Source organism: Leguminivora glycinivorella, chromosome 10 (genome assembly GCF_023078275.1).
Source record: "Leguminivora glycinivorella isolate SPB_JAAS2020 chromosome 10, LegGlyc_1.1, whole genome shotgun sequence".
NCBI classification, from domain to species: domain Eukaryota; kingdom Metazoa; phylum Arthropoda; class Insecta; order Lepidoptera; family Tortricidae; genus Leguminivora; species Leguminivora glycinivorella.
The window spans coordinates 10,802,020-10,819,231 of NC_062980.1; the positions used below are offsets into that span (position 1 = coordinate 10,802,020).

Genomic DNA, 17,212 nt, shown 5'->3' on the forward strand with positions numbered 1-17,212 from the left:
CTATTTAATACATAATATCTGGGCAACCGAGCTTCGCTCGGTTCTGTTTCGTATCCTTGACATGTGTCGCCATCTAGTTCAAAAATGAATAGTACCTACATCGAGCGAAAGAATTCTCAGCCTTAACAACACAACTACTCCACACGAGATGGCGCGCATTTCGCCACAAAAACTCAAATAGTGTATTAAATTTTTCTATTCGTTTTAGCCTTGACCTGTGTCGCCATCTAGTGTTTGCAATAAATAGTACTTACATCGACCGAAAGAATTCTGTCTTAACAGTACAACTACTGCACACGAGATGGCGCGCGAAGAAAAACGCATGAAAACTCGAAAATTCGCGTTTTCCGGGACCTAAGGATAAGTTAGACCGATTTTTCACCCCCAAAAACCCCCACATAACAAATTTCTGCGAAATCGTTAGAGCGGTTTCCGAGATCGTCAGTGTAAATAAATATATAAATAAATAAATAAATAAATAAATATACAAGAATTGCTCGTTTAAAAGTATAAAATTTCTACTCAACATTTTAAAATAATACCTACCTATCAGTTCATTTATCATTTTATCATCAACCCAAGTAGCTTTTTAAAAGTATTATGTAACTACCTGAGTGTAAGTAATTGAGTCAGAAGTAACTAGGTATATACATACATATATCGCCACAAGGCGTTTTGTAACACACATGGGTTGTTTATGAGTAAGTATCCTATATTGTTTCATAAGTTCATGATACAATGTTTTGTACGTTTGATTAATGGTTGGAGTTTCAGGAAGCTTACAGGCTCGCCGCGGGGTAATGCTGCAAAAGTGAGCACCGAGGAAGCTTCGCACAAAGCCGACACCGACAGGGTATTTATTAAACAGTGGCTTCGATTTAGCCCAATAAGTTATGTAAAGTGCATCGCGTTACACTACGACCCCTACGTCGGGGGTAGGACGCATGCGCGTGCACCGCGCACGGCATATGCGGAATATTAAAGGAGGAAAGAGAAAAAAATTAACTTGTGAAGCCATTTTCGTCTCTCGGCGGCCCCCTCGCCCGCCACGGCTTCTCGTCTGCAGGCAGAGAGTCCCGCGCGGCCACGGCGACCTCACGCCGCCTCGCGCCCCGCCACTCGCTCCGAGCGCTCGTCGCCGATAACCGGTTTGCCCCGTCGCCTCGTTATGCGACCAATAACAAACTTGTGTTAAACTAAGACTTGTAAGAGCTTTTTCAGCCGAGTCGAAGTTTTGTTAAGTGCGCCAATTGACACTTTGTGATGTGTTTCAAGTTTGTAACTCCGTTACAGTGAAGTTATGATTGTTATGAAGTGACATAAAGTATCGTGATTACGTGCCGCGATCCCGTAATTTTGGTTTGTTGACAAGTTGCGTTCAACCCACAAATTGATGTGCCAAGTCAGAAAGTTCAAACTTTGGGTCTCTGTGGAAGGAACAGCTAATAAGACTGTTTATGTCAATATTTCCAAAAGGTATTGTTGTGTGTTTATTATTTTGTGCGTTTTCTTTGTGCCAAATACTTTTTGTTATTTAATTTTCATAGTCAGTTATCTTGTAAGTATAATGGAATTCCAACAGGTTGCTCCGCACACAACGATACAGGTACAGTACAAGATCTATAGGTATAGGTAGGAAACAACAGGCAAGTGCCATGACAGAACTTCTCAATCTCATGTTCCGAACGGCATTTTTGTAAATTACGGAGTTGAACTTAGAAATTCTAGGAGCATCTGTGCTGTTCAGCTACTATGAGACCACTACATACGTACCCATCGGCGTTGGTGCACCTTCCCTATTTAGGCAGTGGGCACCGGGCACTTTTACCATTATCCATCACTTATGCCATTATCATTTGGATGAAATCGGGAACTTAAAAAGACAAGGCTAGCCTTGCCTAGTGGCATCTATTACGGACGTTTCTGCTTGTCAAAAAGTTAAATTAAGACTTCATGCTTCTTCTGCAAGTCTGTACCTGAGTATTATAAGTATCTAGGTTACAAAGAACAAAAATGATAAAGAATTTTGCTAGATTTGAAGCACATACAAACAAAGAGTAAGAGAGCGTGACCAATATCAATTACAATACCTTGTTTCTGATATGATCGCTTGTCAATAATAATCAACAACGATTTTATCTATGTATGATTGTTATTAATAGATACCTGCATAATACCTACCATTAGGTACCTCCATTGGATACTGGAGTAGGTAGAGTAGGGGTTTAGTTGTCTATTTTTAATAGTTATTTAATTAATTAAAGTCAGATAGTCATAAAACATGACAGGTTAAAATGGTTTCCCCTGAAGCGCACCCTATAAAGCTTCTAGCAGTTGTCATAATAAGTAATAGAAAAAACTTTATGCTCTCAAAAAGTTAAATTGCTTTTGGAAGGATATCATAAATCAAACGATATTATTTATTTATAGTAGGTAACAACCATTTGACAGAGTGCACTTTAAAATAGACACCGTAATAAAAATCGTTTCATACTTATTCCGATAAATAATCGGGAGACGTTCTTTTATTGGAGTAACGAATGGTGTGATGAGAAATGGCGCAACTTTTACCAATAAATCATTGGTTCCCTGACTGAAATGCGCTTCCAACGGCGGGTAGGTATTTGGCAAGACTCCCTTGTTAGTTCTGTCTGATAGGTACGCTTATCTAATAGCTGCAGCCAATGGTGTAGAAAAAGGAAAACATGCAATGAACTCGGCCGGGCATGTATTTGATCAAGCAATGTTTGCCTTCGGTTGGACAAACGGAGTAAAACAATCAAAGAGCGAACGATTTTTAAATGAGTTCCTAGTAAAACAGATAACAAAAAGACAAATAGTGGAGCTGGAGCTCGAATAATTTCAGATTGAATACGAGAGATCCTTGTATATTTCCGCTTGTGTAAACTCAGCTGAAGATGTAATTACTGTAACTGTACATACGTAAGGGGGGAACTAATAAGCCATGGCAAAATGAAACGCGTAATTGGAGATCGGGTGTTCGTCGACGTCTGAAGGAAATAGAAGTGCTAAATAGACCAACAGCCGATGGGCCGTGAAATGACGTGTCGGTTCCCGATACCATTTGATGAACTATTGTTAGGAAAGTGTGCTGGGTGTCGAAGTTGATACGCGGTCGGGTTTTCTGGAGTATAGACAACTTTTATTATTACTGATTCTTTTATTATCACGCTTATACTCGTATCCGTATGTTTTGATACTTGCATAAAAAATAGCTTTCATTTTTTTTATTAAATGAGTTACTGGAATTTAGAGCAATACTCTATCCATAAATGAACGCCGGGATGTCCCTTCGGGAAAAAATAGCTTTCTACACACGTTTAAGTTAACTATGGTTTAGATACAGATTGCGGCATTAATTACATAAATCAGATGGATGATTACGTTATATACCTGTATTAAATTTTATACTGAATTTATTTGTCTAATGTCGTAATTTAGGTACATATTCGTCGTTTTATCCCAGAACTAATGTTTTGTTGATAAGAAGTGGCAAAGTCAGTTGTGGGCAGGCTACTAATCTATGTAATAAGTACTCACGTATTTAATCGTCTATGGTAACTTATAGTTAATTAAGATCTTATAATATGATACGTAAAACACAGTATTTAATTTCACGATTTAAAATGAGCGTCGCATAAATATCATTTATTTATAATTAATTATCTATTAAAAGCTGTTAATTGAAAATCGTAAAGGGCTTTACGGCGTTGCCAAATTGACTAATCATGAGTAAGGTAATAAACTGAGTTCTGTGAGATTACAATCATACGTGTTCCCTTTATGGCAGATAATGACGATTCACGATTTCGTTTTCTTTCAACCCGTTAATTGCAAAGACTGGCACTGAAATTTGAGCAGTTTCATACGTCTTGCCTTGACCGGAGCGACAGCATAGGTCTACAGTTAGACTTGATTTGCGTTTTGTATGTCCGGATGTTCTCGTGTACATGTCACAGCGTAATGGCGCCGTCGTGACTAGACTGTTATAATGACATGTCACCAAGAACTAGGTATTTAAAATAAAAAAATAAAAAGATATCTATTTACCAACACAGCACGAAATGGAAATAAAACTTAGTAATTAAAATTACAGATATTGTGTGTGCAGTAAAATGGATGAGATTCAGCGAGACCGCTGATTTTCAGTCCCCAACCAAACTTAAATCTAATACTTAACTAAAATACTAGCTTACTAGCAAACCCGCATTTATCACATTTGCGATTTCTAATAAGCATATCGCGAATATCTACAGCTCACAGCGTATGAATGTATGCAATTGCGAAGATTCGAGTTTCGGGTAAAAGTAAGCGGAGAAATTATCGATGGCAATAAAAAGGCGTTCCCACGTTGCCGGAAACTGGCACTGGATCGCCACGCTTCGGTACTTATGCTCTTTCACCATTGTCCCTTTGTCCCTACTTAGCTCCGTTCGTCAGGGTTTCGAAGCGGCTCTTTATTCCACGGATCTAGTTTGCTGCACTCGGTTCGAGTTGCATCACTGGCTCTCCATTTTTTGCTTATTCGGATCACTTTGATCGGTATCCTGCGCCTTTGGAATCTTTGGACAAGATTGACGAATCATGGATATATTATTTTCACAAATTAATTCATTTACTCATTATACTAATGAAAATATGCGGTTAACATGATTCAACAAAAAAGCCTACAAACTGTAATATGACCTATGTCCATTAATAAAAATAATGCTTAACATAAATTAATAATAGTCACGCTCCAATCGTTATTGAAAATGATTGATTATACACAAAGTCGTTTCATAGTCAGTTTTAACGGTTTACATCCTGCAAGTCCCCCGGCTAATTGCCCGAGAGTTCAACAACACCTGACCAGAAACACTGGTGAAATTTGCATTCCCGCTTCGCTTCGACAACATTGTCTAGGACCACCCGCGTAGCCTCAACATCATCGAATCAATACGAGCCTTATTGCACCGCACCAGATATCAAATCGGGACCCCAGCCCGCTCTGCGTCGTATCGCTTGCAATAAGATGCTCTACAATTCACTTGCGAATTTCAATATGTGTATCGAAAGAAAGCTATTGGATTTCGGGTAGCTTGCTCGGCCTCCAGACATGTCGAAATGGTTGTAATCAGCTTGCTCTGTCGAACGAAATTGGATAAAAAAGTACCTATTCCTAAAACTTTTGGGTCCCGGCGAAACTTGTTCGGCACAGAATTTTATTGTGAGCGGTAACTTGTTCAGATTTTTTTAATCAACGCCAGCAATCTCAAATAATACAGCTGCAACATTCGAATCTCATTAGCAAGCAAAACAAGAGAAAAAAGCTTGGAGCAATAAATTTTAGCGAGGCTCAAGTCCAAACGTTTACGGTTCCTTTTAATTTGGTTGCCATTGTCGAGGCGTCCCGCTGCGCGCCGTCCGACGGATTTCTTGCGGGAATTCCAGCTGCTTTAAACATTACTTCTTATTAGTCGATTATGAACGGAAATTAAAACGATTCATTCATTAATTAAATGTTGTGCGTAATAAAATGTAACTAACACTGCTATTGCTGAACTCGGCGCCCCATTATGTGAAAGGTGTCGATGAAAAAAAAAACCAGATGCCGATTACGATTCCACCGCTATCATAAATCAAACTGGATTTTATGATCTGTGATGGGGCCAATAGCTACCGCTGCTGACAGATTTCGTAGAAATCGTGTTTATTTTGAGCATTTCAAGTAGATCCAGTTGAAGTCCAGGCTCGAGAAATATGAGATGGATGACGCTGCGCTTTCGTACCGCCCCGCCGTGAAACAGCGTGTGTGAGCCGACGCTATCCCTGGTTAAATTGATAGCGGAGAAACTATCGATTACTGCGATAAACATACTTCACCGTAATGTTACTTTCATCAATCATCTGTGAGTAACTTAATGAAAGATACGAGCTGTTGCCTCGGTAAAACAATAGTTTACTGATCCGCAGCTGACGGCAAGATGTTTTTGGAGATGTTCTAAGAATTCTTTTAAGAGTTATTAAACTTTATGACTGTAAGCGACACGTGTTTCGCAAAGTATCTAAACCAACTGCGGCCCATCTGTGAGCAGAACGTGCCGTTTCGGTCCCATATTAAAATTCCCACACATAAAATTTAATGTAAAAAAAGATTCTGTGCCCGCCGCCGGCCCCTTTTTCTCCTCACAACAAACAAGCAGGTAAGCGAATACTTACGTCACTTACAAAATGAATTATGCACTAAATTCTGAGGAAATTTGCGGCTTATTACTATATGCTGACTTTAAGTTCATAAAACAGAATACCAACAGCTTTTTTTCGCGTCTATAGTAAGAATGCTTACAATCTACTTTGTTTTTTGCGGTTTAACAAATAATTTGCGCCTATATCGCCTATAATGCCTTATATAAAGGTTGCATCTTTTGTCAAGATTATGTCTTTCGTAGGAATATATGTATATCGTTTACCTGATTTACATAGAGCTCCCTCGTGTTAGCCGTAACTTGTAGATGTTCGTTTCCTTCATTTATTATTTTGATTGCATTGCATTATGGCGTCTCTAATGAAAATGCATGAGTATCCGCTCTGTATTATAATTCACGGCTACAATAGCGGCAACAGGTCCGACTATCACTATCGTAAAGAATTAATTTACTGAGGATTAAGCATCGGTCTGTGGTTCAGTTACTTTATTGTACTTCTTAAAGTTTTATTTCGAATCGACTCAGCGTAACTTTATATTGAAAGTTCCAATAACTGAAACGCAAGCAGATAGATTTAAAAATCGTGAAATGAGAAGAAGGTATGTTACGGTAGATTTTTTTAAGTTTCACTAGTACTTTTTTTACCTCTAGGTAATTCGACTCAATTGCAATAGACAAAATCGACCATCACAAGAATACGTTTTTAAAAGAGCAAAAAATACTCAAAGCTGCTTGATTGTGAACTGCGGCTATTGTACTCAATTTTTATCAGTCAGTCTCATTATCTAGCAGCGCAAGATCAGAAGACGATGAATATCGCACGCATTAATAGATCCGCCGGGCCGTATTCAATTCCGGGCCGATCTCTGTCAATAACTGTGTAATCGTGACTGGATTTCGGCTAATCATTGGAAGGATTGAAACTAGAGAAGTAGAGATGCGCTGATGGTTTTGGCCGAATATCGAATAGTCAGCAATCAAATATTCGGCATAACTGTTGTAGATAGCATATATTATGCATATTATGACAACTCTTCGCGAACAAAGCACAACGTGTGATAAGATTTAATTATTGTTGTTAAAAACTAGTGATGAAGCAAGTTGATCAAATCTGTGCCTCATGATAAAATCAAATTCTTTGAACCAAAATGCTCAGAAGTTACGTAGGTAGTTTCACAACTTGCCAAGAATTATTCCAAGGATATAAATACATTTTAAAAGTAGTAAATGTAATTTGTGCAAATTTCTGTGGTTTTGTTTCTTTTTAGATAGGTGTAAAAGAGATTCAGTATTCGGCCGAATAGATACTATAGATAGCAATGTTCAACCGAATACCGGACATTCTGCATAATGGCCGATCAGGCCGAATACCGAATAGTGGCCGAATATTCAGGGCACCTCTATGTGAAACCGGCTATGACAGCGTACATTCCAACGCCCGCCTTGTCCCCGGCCAAACAGACGGCGGCGGCAATCAAAACAGCCGACTGGGAAAGTGTCATTTTATGTTGGCATGACAAACATTAAGCTGGTGTGAGCTTGTGATATTATCTGGTGTTTAACTATGCCGCCGTGTGCCGTTAAATGAGGTTTTGGTCTTGCCCAACTAAGTATCTGTTTCTGTACTCTGTTGCACATCGAAATACTAGAGTCGAACTACACTTGCAACTAGATTCCAGTTAACGAATCATGAATGTGCTATATTATTCAACATCACAAAGTTATGTACATATGTACGAGTATAATAACGTTTGTATGCTTAAATTGCATTGTTTATAATTTTATTGTGACAAGCATTAAGCTGGGGAAGTTTATGATGTTATCCACTCCTGTTTAATTCTGATGATGGTGTGGTCAAATAATGTTTACATTTTTGCTGCTAGTATTTACGTATCTTTTAACGTGCTCTTTAAATGTACCCTACGAATTATTACAGGTTACCTACTTAAAAGATAAGAAATTAGTTGTATGCCTAAGTACACCTGTAGATACAATGATACAGTAACTAAATAAGAACCCCAAATATTTTTATTACAACGATAATTCTTCACTCTTTCTATATTACATAACAACTGGCCCGAGACAGAGAACGTTTACGAGGAAGTAACGTCCAGCGGACGGACTATCAAAACACTGGTGTTATCATAGGAGACCACGGGTTGTGTTTATTTTAAACATTCGCCGACAGCCGGTGAGATTATCTTCCATGCCCTATTTTCCCATAACTTCACGACGGTTAGTTTCATCGACCAATATTACTCAGAACTTGGCCTTCGTGTCAACTACATGTATATCAAGATCATTGTATACTACTGGTTTATTCGAGATGAGGTCTCGTGAAGTGTTTGGAACAACAGATCTTGTAACGCAACCCTCTGTTGTGTGCTTTAACGTTATTGTTTAGATTCATGGTGCTCCCCAAGTTCCGTTGTTTGAGTTGACTGTTTATCAATTTGCAGCAAACACAATTGATGATAGTGTAGTGTCAACAAAACCTAATCGCTTGACTGGACCTAGGCATTTGACTAGTAATTTTCAAACTATAACTTATTTAAAAACTAATGTATACGTCTTTGATCAGTGGCATTATTACAGGCACACTAAATATGAAGGTATCTCATCTTGAAAGCAAAAATATTTATTATAAAATAAAATCTCTCTCATTTAACGTCTACGACAGAAGTCATAAACATCATTAAAAGTTATTGAATATCGATATATCCCTAAATATTATGAAATTTTCTTGACAGTAAATAATTGAAGTTAATCTGAGACGATACGCTACGAGACAAGTTTCTAATAATTTTGAGCAACATTCGATGATAGCTGTAAGTAATCTTCTTGTTAACCAAATGGCCTACAAACTGGTTTTAAATTACTCTCGACATGTTACTTCAGAAGGTGGACGGTAAATAATTTATATTTTTAATGAAATATAATTTACTTTCGAGTTATTGAATTGTGAATTCTATGTTATTACGTAATTAATGAAGGGATACACAAGAATTAATAACAAAGATATTATTTATTTATAAATTACTGTTTTTTAAAAGGTACGCCTAGAGCTACTGTGGTAGTTATTTTAAAAACATTCAATGTTAATGAAAGATGATTGCCTGATGCTATAATGCCTATAATACATAGTAAAAATATTTTAATGTTCCTTTCGAATCTTTGTACTGAATAATACATCTGGAATTCCGCAACATAAAAGATGTTTATACTGTCATACTTACACATTTTATTTTCTTCTAAACTGCTCAACAGCTATTATATTTCCTCGCTTCATTGTTCGATATAATTATTAAGTTTACATTATTGTAGTTTATTTAATCTACTGGCAACATATTGCACGCTTATTTTAGAGATTTATAAAAAATAAGTATTTCAATTGGCTCTAAACCTTCCCCCCCACCCTCAGGTCGGTGTCAACCGGCGGTGGGATCCTCATTATTTTTTCGTGCACGGCAACAGACGCACGCGTCCACTGCACTATCTTTTGATACTAAGTTTATCTTGGTTGTTGGCAATGCCAAAGCGTAAAACGCACTAACCAAGAAAAACAGTGGACTAGTATTTTTATCATCATCTACGGATGATCACACAACGCGTACTTTTAACAAGACGCGAGCCTGGGGGTTGACCGTGAGTCAACACGAAGGCAGCCGGGGGTTGACCGTGAGTCAACACGAAGGCATAACTCATGTAAGACATGGTGATTCTATTACGAACACATGTTGATATGAACATTAGTTACTGAATGTTATCCGCGAGATAACACTAAGTAAGACGCGCATTCGCGCATATGGGTGAAATCTACACTGAGAGAAATTTGCATTGTGAATTTAACAAGTTCGACTTGTTGCGGTTTATCCGTTTGAATCAGCCAAACGTATGTTTAAAACAATATGTGTCAGGTTGTTTTTATAAAATCGACTTGTTGATTCAAATGACAAGTAGCTTGTTGTTTGAACCAAAAAGCACGTAGGTGCTATTTTAACCAAAAAATTTGTTGAACGAACATGAAACTGGTTGTATTTTCTCTCAGTGTACCCACAATTTTGGTACTATTTTTATTTTAGTTTTTATAAAACTAAATTATGGCTTGGTTTTTTGTTCTGTTCAGAAAGCATCGTTGCTTTCTCGAACAAGAAGTCACGGAGACCGAAATGGTACATTCCGGACAACCAACTCGATTACCAGGACTCGAATTCTCCATACATCGAGAATGTTCCGGAGATCTTACCTGAAGACGCAACACCTTGCGGGTACGGCGCCAGGCTCAACTCCTGAAAATTCAGCTCCAAAAGTACCTGATTTGGACCCAGACCTGGTTACCGTGTTTAGGTGAGGCTATATACCGAACATACACCCATACTTGGGGAAAAATTCACGGTAACTTAGCCTCCCTTTGGCTATCATTAGTCCGCAAGGGTTTACCAAATATTTGAAGGATAAGATATTAAAAGAATACCTTATCTCCGAAAATTGTACGCATTTAGATGCTTCATGCAGAAATTTCTGCGGCCATTACAGCCATGCTGTTTGTGGCAGCTGCCAGTTGGGTGTCGCCTTACAGCCATAAACCGAGCTATTACTGTTCTATTGACGTCTGATGATATATAAGATCACTGCTATCAAGCTGTTAAGCGACAGTTGTCGCATCTTATCAGACTTGCATTATTGCAAAACCCAAGCACGTACAAGGCTTGTCACACCCAGGTTATAAAAACCCTTCTTGACCATAATTCAAGATGCGGGCGATTTACTCTATGGAAGTAAACTCCCGGAAAACATAAAAGCCTCAAAAGTAATTGAGAAACAATGGCTACAGATAAAAAGTCTGTATATTTGGGAAAGAGCAACACGGCTCCATCAACTTCGACAACAACGTCGGCGCGCAACCAATACCAGTTTCAGGGAAACGGGTCAGGCCCTCCTCGTTACCAGTCGAAAGGCGGGGGGGCCCAGAGAAAGGACAGCAGTCAACCAACCCCGAACCCTCCAGCTAGACCAGCGGGCCAGGGCAAGCCCCGTGCCACTCCTCAACAATGAGTCAGTTACCTCACGCTGGTAAAATAAAATATTTTTTATGATTGCTGGTCAAAAATAACATCAAATGAAGTTATTTTAGATTCGCTTAAAAACGGTTGCTCTGTAACTTTTGAACGTCCGGTTTTTTCAAGACGTTGTACCCCAAAAATAAATTGGAGTAGTGGAAAAGCCGTTATGGAGGTACGTCCAAAATTTAATTCAGCTGGATGCAGTTGTCCCTTGCATCCCACAGCATGACCAGTTTATTTCGAGAACGTTTTTGTCACAAAAATCTATGACACCAAACGTTTTATTCCAAATCTCGAAAAGCTGAACAAATTTATTCCTAGAGAACATTTCAAAATGGAAAACCACAGACCAACTGTTAAGCTTATACTTACCAACAGGTAGCTTCATGGCTACAGTTGATTTGAAGGAAGCTTACCCACTGATTCTTATTGCGAGATATTGCCGCAAATATCTGAGCGTCCATTTTGAAGATGAAAACCCTAGTTTATTAACTTAAATGAATTTACGGCTTTGTCTTATGGTCTTTTTTAGCGCGGTATTTTATGTGTCGGTACTCTTATGTAGAGTGTTTACGAAACGTAAACGTTAACCTACTAGAATGCTTGTGCTTTGTCATAAACTATACTAATAGGACATTAAAACCACGACAGGTTTGTCGAGACTTAGGTTTTATGTTCAAACTCAGTCGATTTTTTTACCTACGGGAAAAACGAAAGAAAATCAACGTGATGGTTAGAAAATCTCTGTCACTACACTCTTGTTCCGTTAGAGAATTATCTCAACTGATCGGAGTACTTATTAACGCATGCCCTGCAGCTAAATTTGGGTGGCTATATACTAAAATTCTAGAACGCCAAAAATTTCTAGCCTTGCAACGCGACCCAAACTATAGTAAGAAAATTAAATTACCGAAACTAATATTAAATGATCCGAACTGGGGGATGAATATTATATTCTCTTGCACACGGAGCGTCGAGATCCGAGGAAAAAGCTTTCCACATAAACCATTTGGAAATGTTAGCAGTATGTTTACCTCTTAATATTTCTCAAATGACCGTCGTTGTGACTGTTTTATATTAATTCGTATAGACAATACGAAAGCTATAACTGATATAAGCGATGAAAATCGCATGGGCAGCGTTCAATTTCGAAATTTGAACGACCCTTTCAGACGGATTTGGCAGTGGTGCGAAGAAGCGAAACCTTTGGTTTTTTTTGCATCGTATATAAATATTAAATATACGAAAGACAATATAGAAGTAGACCGGGTATCACGAAATGTGAATCTCGATACTGAATGGTAACTATCTCATGAAGCGTTTATACTGCTACGCATAATGTATACTGCTGGTGAGCTTGATATTGATCTTTTCTCTTCTCGCTCCAATGCCAAATGTACACTTACTTATCATGGTGGAAATACCCAGATGCATCAGCTGTAGATGCTTTTACACTAGACTTTTATAGTTTCCCTCCATTGCCGATCATTTTAAAATCTTTAAAAAAGATAATTTATGACAAAGTAACAGGAAGTTTAGCTTCCCCGTCTGGCAATCCCAAGCGTAGTTTCCTTTGTTAATGTCACTAGTAAAATCCGATATTATTTACATGAGCCCCGAAGAACATAAGGTCTGTTCTGATCACAGCACCAGGAATCCGTTCCACGAGCGCCTTTTCCTGGGTGCAGCGGTGCTCTCCGGTAAAGGTTATCTGAGGAAACTTCATGTGATCGCATCTATTTCTAAAAATACCATTCAGCAATATAACGTTTCGTTTAAACGTGATTTAAACTATGGTGGACATTTTGATCACAGCAGGATCGTCATATTATGGATCCATAAACAATCATAAGGTCAGCATTATCCCTGTTTCGCAGGACAAAAAAAAAAAAAAAAAAAACATGTTAAACGTTTGTTAAAACGCATATTTAAAATGAGACCTAATTTTCCAAAATATACTTACTCACTCTTGGGATCCAAAAATAGTATTGGATTACATTGATGAATGGTATCCAAATATGACTATATCTTTAGAGCAGATTACCTAGGTACTAAAAAGCTTGTCGTATTATTGGCATTATGCACTGCCCATCGCGTGCCAACATTCTTACTGATTAAATGAGTGAATATACACTACCCAAATGGGGTAAAAATTATCGTGTCAGATATAACCATCTGCCCCGACATACTTATACTGTTCCTTTCGTACCTTAAAGAAACGTGTCGCGCGACTTCGGTCCTTCGCGAGTATCTCACTCTAACAAGCGATAAAAGGCCTCCGAACTCAGAACACCTCTTATTAACTGCGAAGCGCCCTCACAGGGACGCGATGGCACAGTCAATAAGCAGGTGGATAAAACAAGTACTAGCGGAGATCGGGATGGACGTGGCAACATTTAGTGCACACAGGCACTCGCCATACTACCACGTCTACTGCCGTTTCGGCATGGGTCAATGTTTGACATTATCAGAAAAACCGCGGGTTGGACCTCAACCTCGCAAATATTTCCTAAATTCTGCCATCGTCAAATAGTTGACGAAGACCTATTTGCAAGATCAGTTTGCTATAATTAATTATGAACTGTGTTACTGAATAAGACTGATCTTGTGTATAAATTACATAATTATGTAATTGCTAGTTGTTTAGTAATAATTATGTAACAAAATTTAATGATAAATATTTAATTTTGTTTTCACAATTGGCATCCGCAAAACTTTGTCTCTAAACAACTACAATAATGTAAACTTAATAATTATATCGAACAATGAAGCGAGGAAATATAATATATGATCAAACGAGCTTCGCAAGCGAAGTTCGATCGATATTATATGACTCGCTTCATTGGAAGATATAATTACCCTCCCCCCGATACACCCAGATTCCAAAGTTTTGCTTAGAATAATCTCTGAAAATAATGAGGATCCCACCGCCGGTTGACACCGACCTGAGGGTGGGGGGGAAGGTTTAGAGCCAATTGAAATACTTATTTTTTATAAATCTCTAAAATAAGCGTGCAATATGTTGCCAGTAGATTAAATAAACTACAATAATGTAAACTTAATAATTATATCTTCCAATGAAGCGAGTCATATAATATCGATCGAACTTCGCTTGCGAAGCTCGTTTGATCATATATTGAACATCTATAAATGTAACAATAAATTTTACAAAATGAAAATGTTAGAAATATGCACTGCAACACGACAATATTTCTTTATTGCCAATAATATTTTAAGCGATAAACTATTTACTATTGTAATTCAAAACCGAATAAACAAAATAAGTTTCGATTTCATGAGTACTAAAGTGTAGGATGCGTGGACTTCCGAAGCCGCAACGTGCGAGAGGATCGAACTTTACTGCCTATAAACTCTTTATTGCCCATTGTCGACGATTATTACTTAACCCTCATGACTTATGAAGTAATAAATTCGATCTTTCATACCAGCCACGCTTCGATTTTTGACCATTAGCACTTTTCTTGGATCACGTCCACACCTACTGTCCATAAACATAAAGCTTGCGATGATTTATTTTTACAACAATTGTAATTTATATGTCAGAATACTCAGAATATCTTTATCTTTTCTCATATGACTGATCTGATGAACATAATGATATCAAAAATATTTACATTGTATGTATATATATAAAAAAAAATATAAACTTTACAGACAGATATTGTTAAGCATACAAGAAGTCCATGTGCTGGTTTAAGATGTCTGCACCTGCACATAAAGTCACGCAAACACCGTTCACGTCGACAAGCCGATTAAATGAATCAATCAATAAAGCAATACGAATGACTTCTCAAAGAGGATTATCCATCCCTAATGAATTTTGATTGCTAAGTGCAGATCAAAGGGGTTATAAATCTTAAAAGGTGCGAGTGCAAAACAGACCGCATGCACCGTCCAAATACGGATATCAATTGGATAAAACAAGACGCTCTAGAAGCAAATGCATAAAGCCGAGTGAATCAATAGATTAAAGATGGCGATAAGCTTAAAATATCTACCAATGGGCGTGCTGTAAATAACTTATTTGTAATTGCGGTGCAGCGATTGTCTGATGGCATGAGGCTGATGTTGATGGTATCGGGGCCTGCCGGGTTCCCTTTTGGTACATATTGCGTACTTCGCTCAGTCGTTTGCGTGTTTTTGCTTCTTTGTGATGTCAGTGGCCACATATTTCAGCTGAGTCACACGGCTTTCCCGGCTTAACTTAAATCGTTCAACGTTTATAATTCACCTTAACTGCTTGCATTGTTCACATTACATCACTGATTTCGCATTTAAAAGTCCAATAATGGACACCGAAATTGGTAATTGTTAAGTGTGTATATTTTTTAGACTGCATATATTAATCAAAATACAAATCTGTTGCTACCGTTTAAGTGACCGGCCACACCAGAGCGTCGCGTGTCTCGGGGCGCGCAACGGGCGTCCGCGCCACGCCGCTTCAGTGTAATTCAAAAAACGCCTCCTCAGTACATTTTGTATAGGAAAGACGTAAGACGCGCCCCAGGTGGCGTGGCGGCGGCGGGGCGCGCGCCGCGCCGCTTGGCGGCGCGCCTTACGTCCTTCCTATACAAAATGTACTGAGGAGACGCTTTTTGAATTACACTCAGGTGGCGTGGCGCGGACGCCCTTTGCGTGCCCCGAGACACGCGACGCATAAGTGGGAACGCTGCCTAAGAGTATACTTATTACAAAAAAATAATTGTAAAAATTACTATGCATTGCATGTTTCGGTTAGCCACGGCATATAATTACATGTTGCAATTGAACTGTCACCCCTAAAACAAATTTCAATTAAAAAACCTAATAGTATTTTGTTATGCGGGGTTGCGGCTGAATATCATTACATCAGTACAAAGGGTACGAACGACACAAGTTTATCTCTTAGAAGGACCATTGGCTTTATTGAAAGCTGTGCTTGCTTTATTCTATTCCCGCCCTTTGGAGCATAAAGTTATTTTCACAACAAAGCACGTGGGGTTCCAAGCTCCTTATATTGGGTCTCTCTTGAGCCGCTCCATTGTGATCTTAATGCTGTATTATATTAATGCGATAAACATCTCCGAGACGATATCTATTCTCAGCCTTTTCATTTTTAATATTAGCAAACTCAAACCAAAAAGCTCAGGTTGCTAGCTTATTGGTAACTCGAGGAATGAATCAAGATTAATGTAATTTAATCCTCGAATCAATTGTTAAGAATTACTTTTAACCGCTATTGTGTTTAATGTTGAAGACATGTCATGTTCATGCTCCAGATGGCATAAATAATACAATGCACATTACAGTATCTATGTGATGTCAAAACGTGCTTATAAAATATAATAACCATATTAAAACACTCCCAGTTGGATGACAAGGCATGAAAATCCAAATTTAGTGAGCATTCTATGGAACGGACGGCCGCGCCGCGGCACCCAGCACAATGAAACCTTGCCTTCCCTGAATAATTGCCGTATTTAACTCTAGAGGTTTACCGTCCGGATTGCATCACAATGGAGTATTTAGTCCGTGAATGAAGCTAAAAAACTATTGTTATACTTGAGACAAATAAACTCATATGGAGTTCGCCAGACAATGACACAGCAAACACATCAGAATCAGGCGACACTTCAGAAGATTCGGTTAATTCATGACCTTAAGTATTCAGTGGTATAACTATGGGAATTCATTGGTAATTCTTAGCCACTACTGGTATAGCGTCTCTAATAGCTGCCGAGTAAGCTCTAAAATTCGTGCTGAAAAAAGTCCAGAAGTGGAAGGTTTTCCTTTTTTAGGCAAGAACTCGCACCCAGTATGTTATGAGTTAATACCCACATTCAACAAATTATGCGTTAGCATGTTCTTGTTAGCGCTCGAATCAATTTATTCAATTAAAGACGGAGGGATTAGGTTGAAATCTAATCGTCTGAGTTAAAC

At 38.3% G+C, this 17,212-nt stretch overlaps 1 protein-coding gene across 4 annotated transcripts in view; it reads left to right on the forward strand.

Annotated features, from left to right (window-relative positions):
• Positions 1 to 1,083: 1,083 nt before the first annotated feature.
• LOC125230148 overlaps positions 1,084 to 17,212 on the forward strand; it is a 138,828-nt gene continuing 122,699 nt past the window's right edge. For all 4 annotated transcript variants that reach the window (XR_007177498.1, XM_048135188.1, XM_048135190.1 and 1 more), the window contains exon 1: positions 1,084 to 1,476. The gene's annotated coding sequence lies outside the window, so the exon portion shown is untranslated. The remainder of the gene's footprint in view (positions 1,477 to 17,212) is intronic.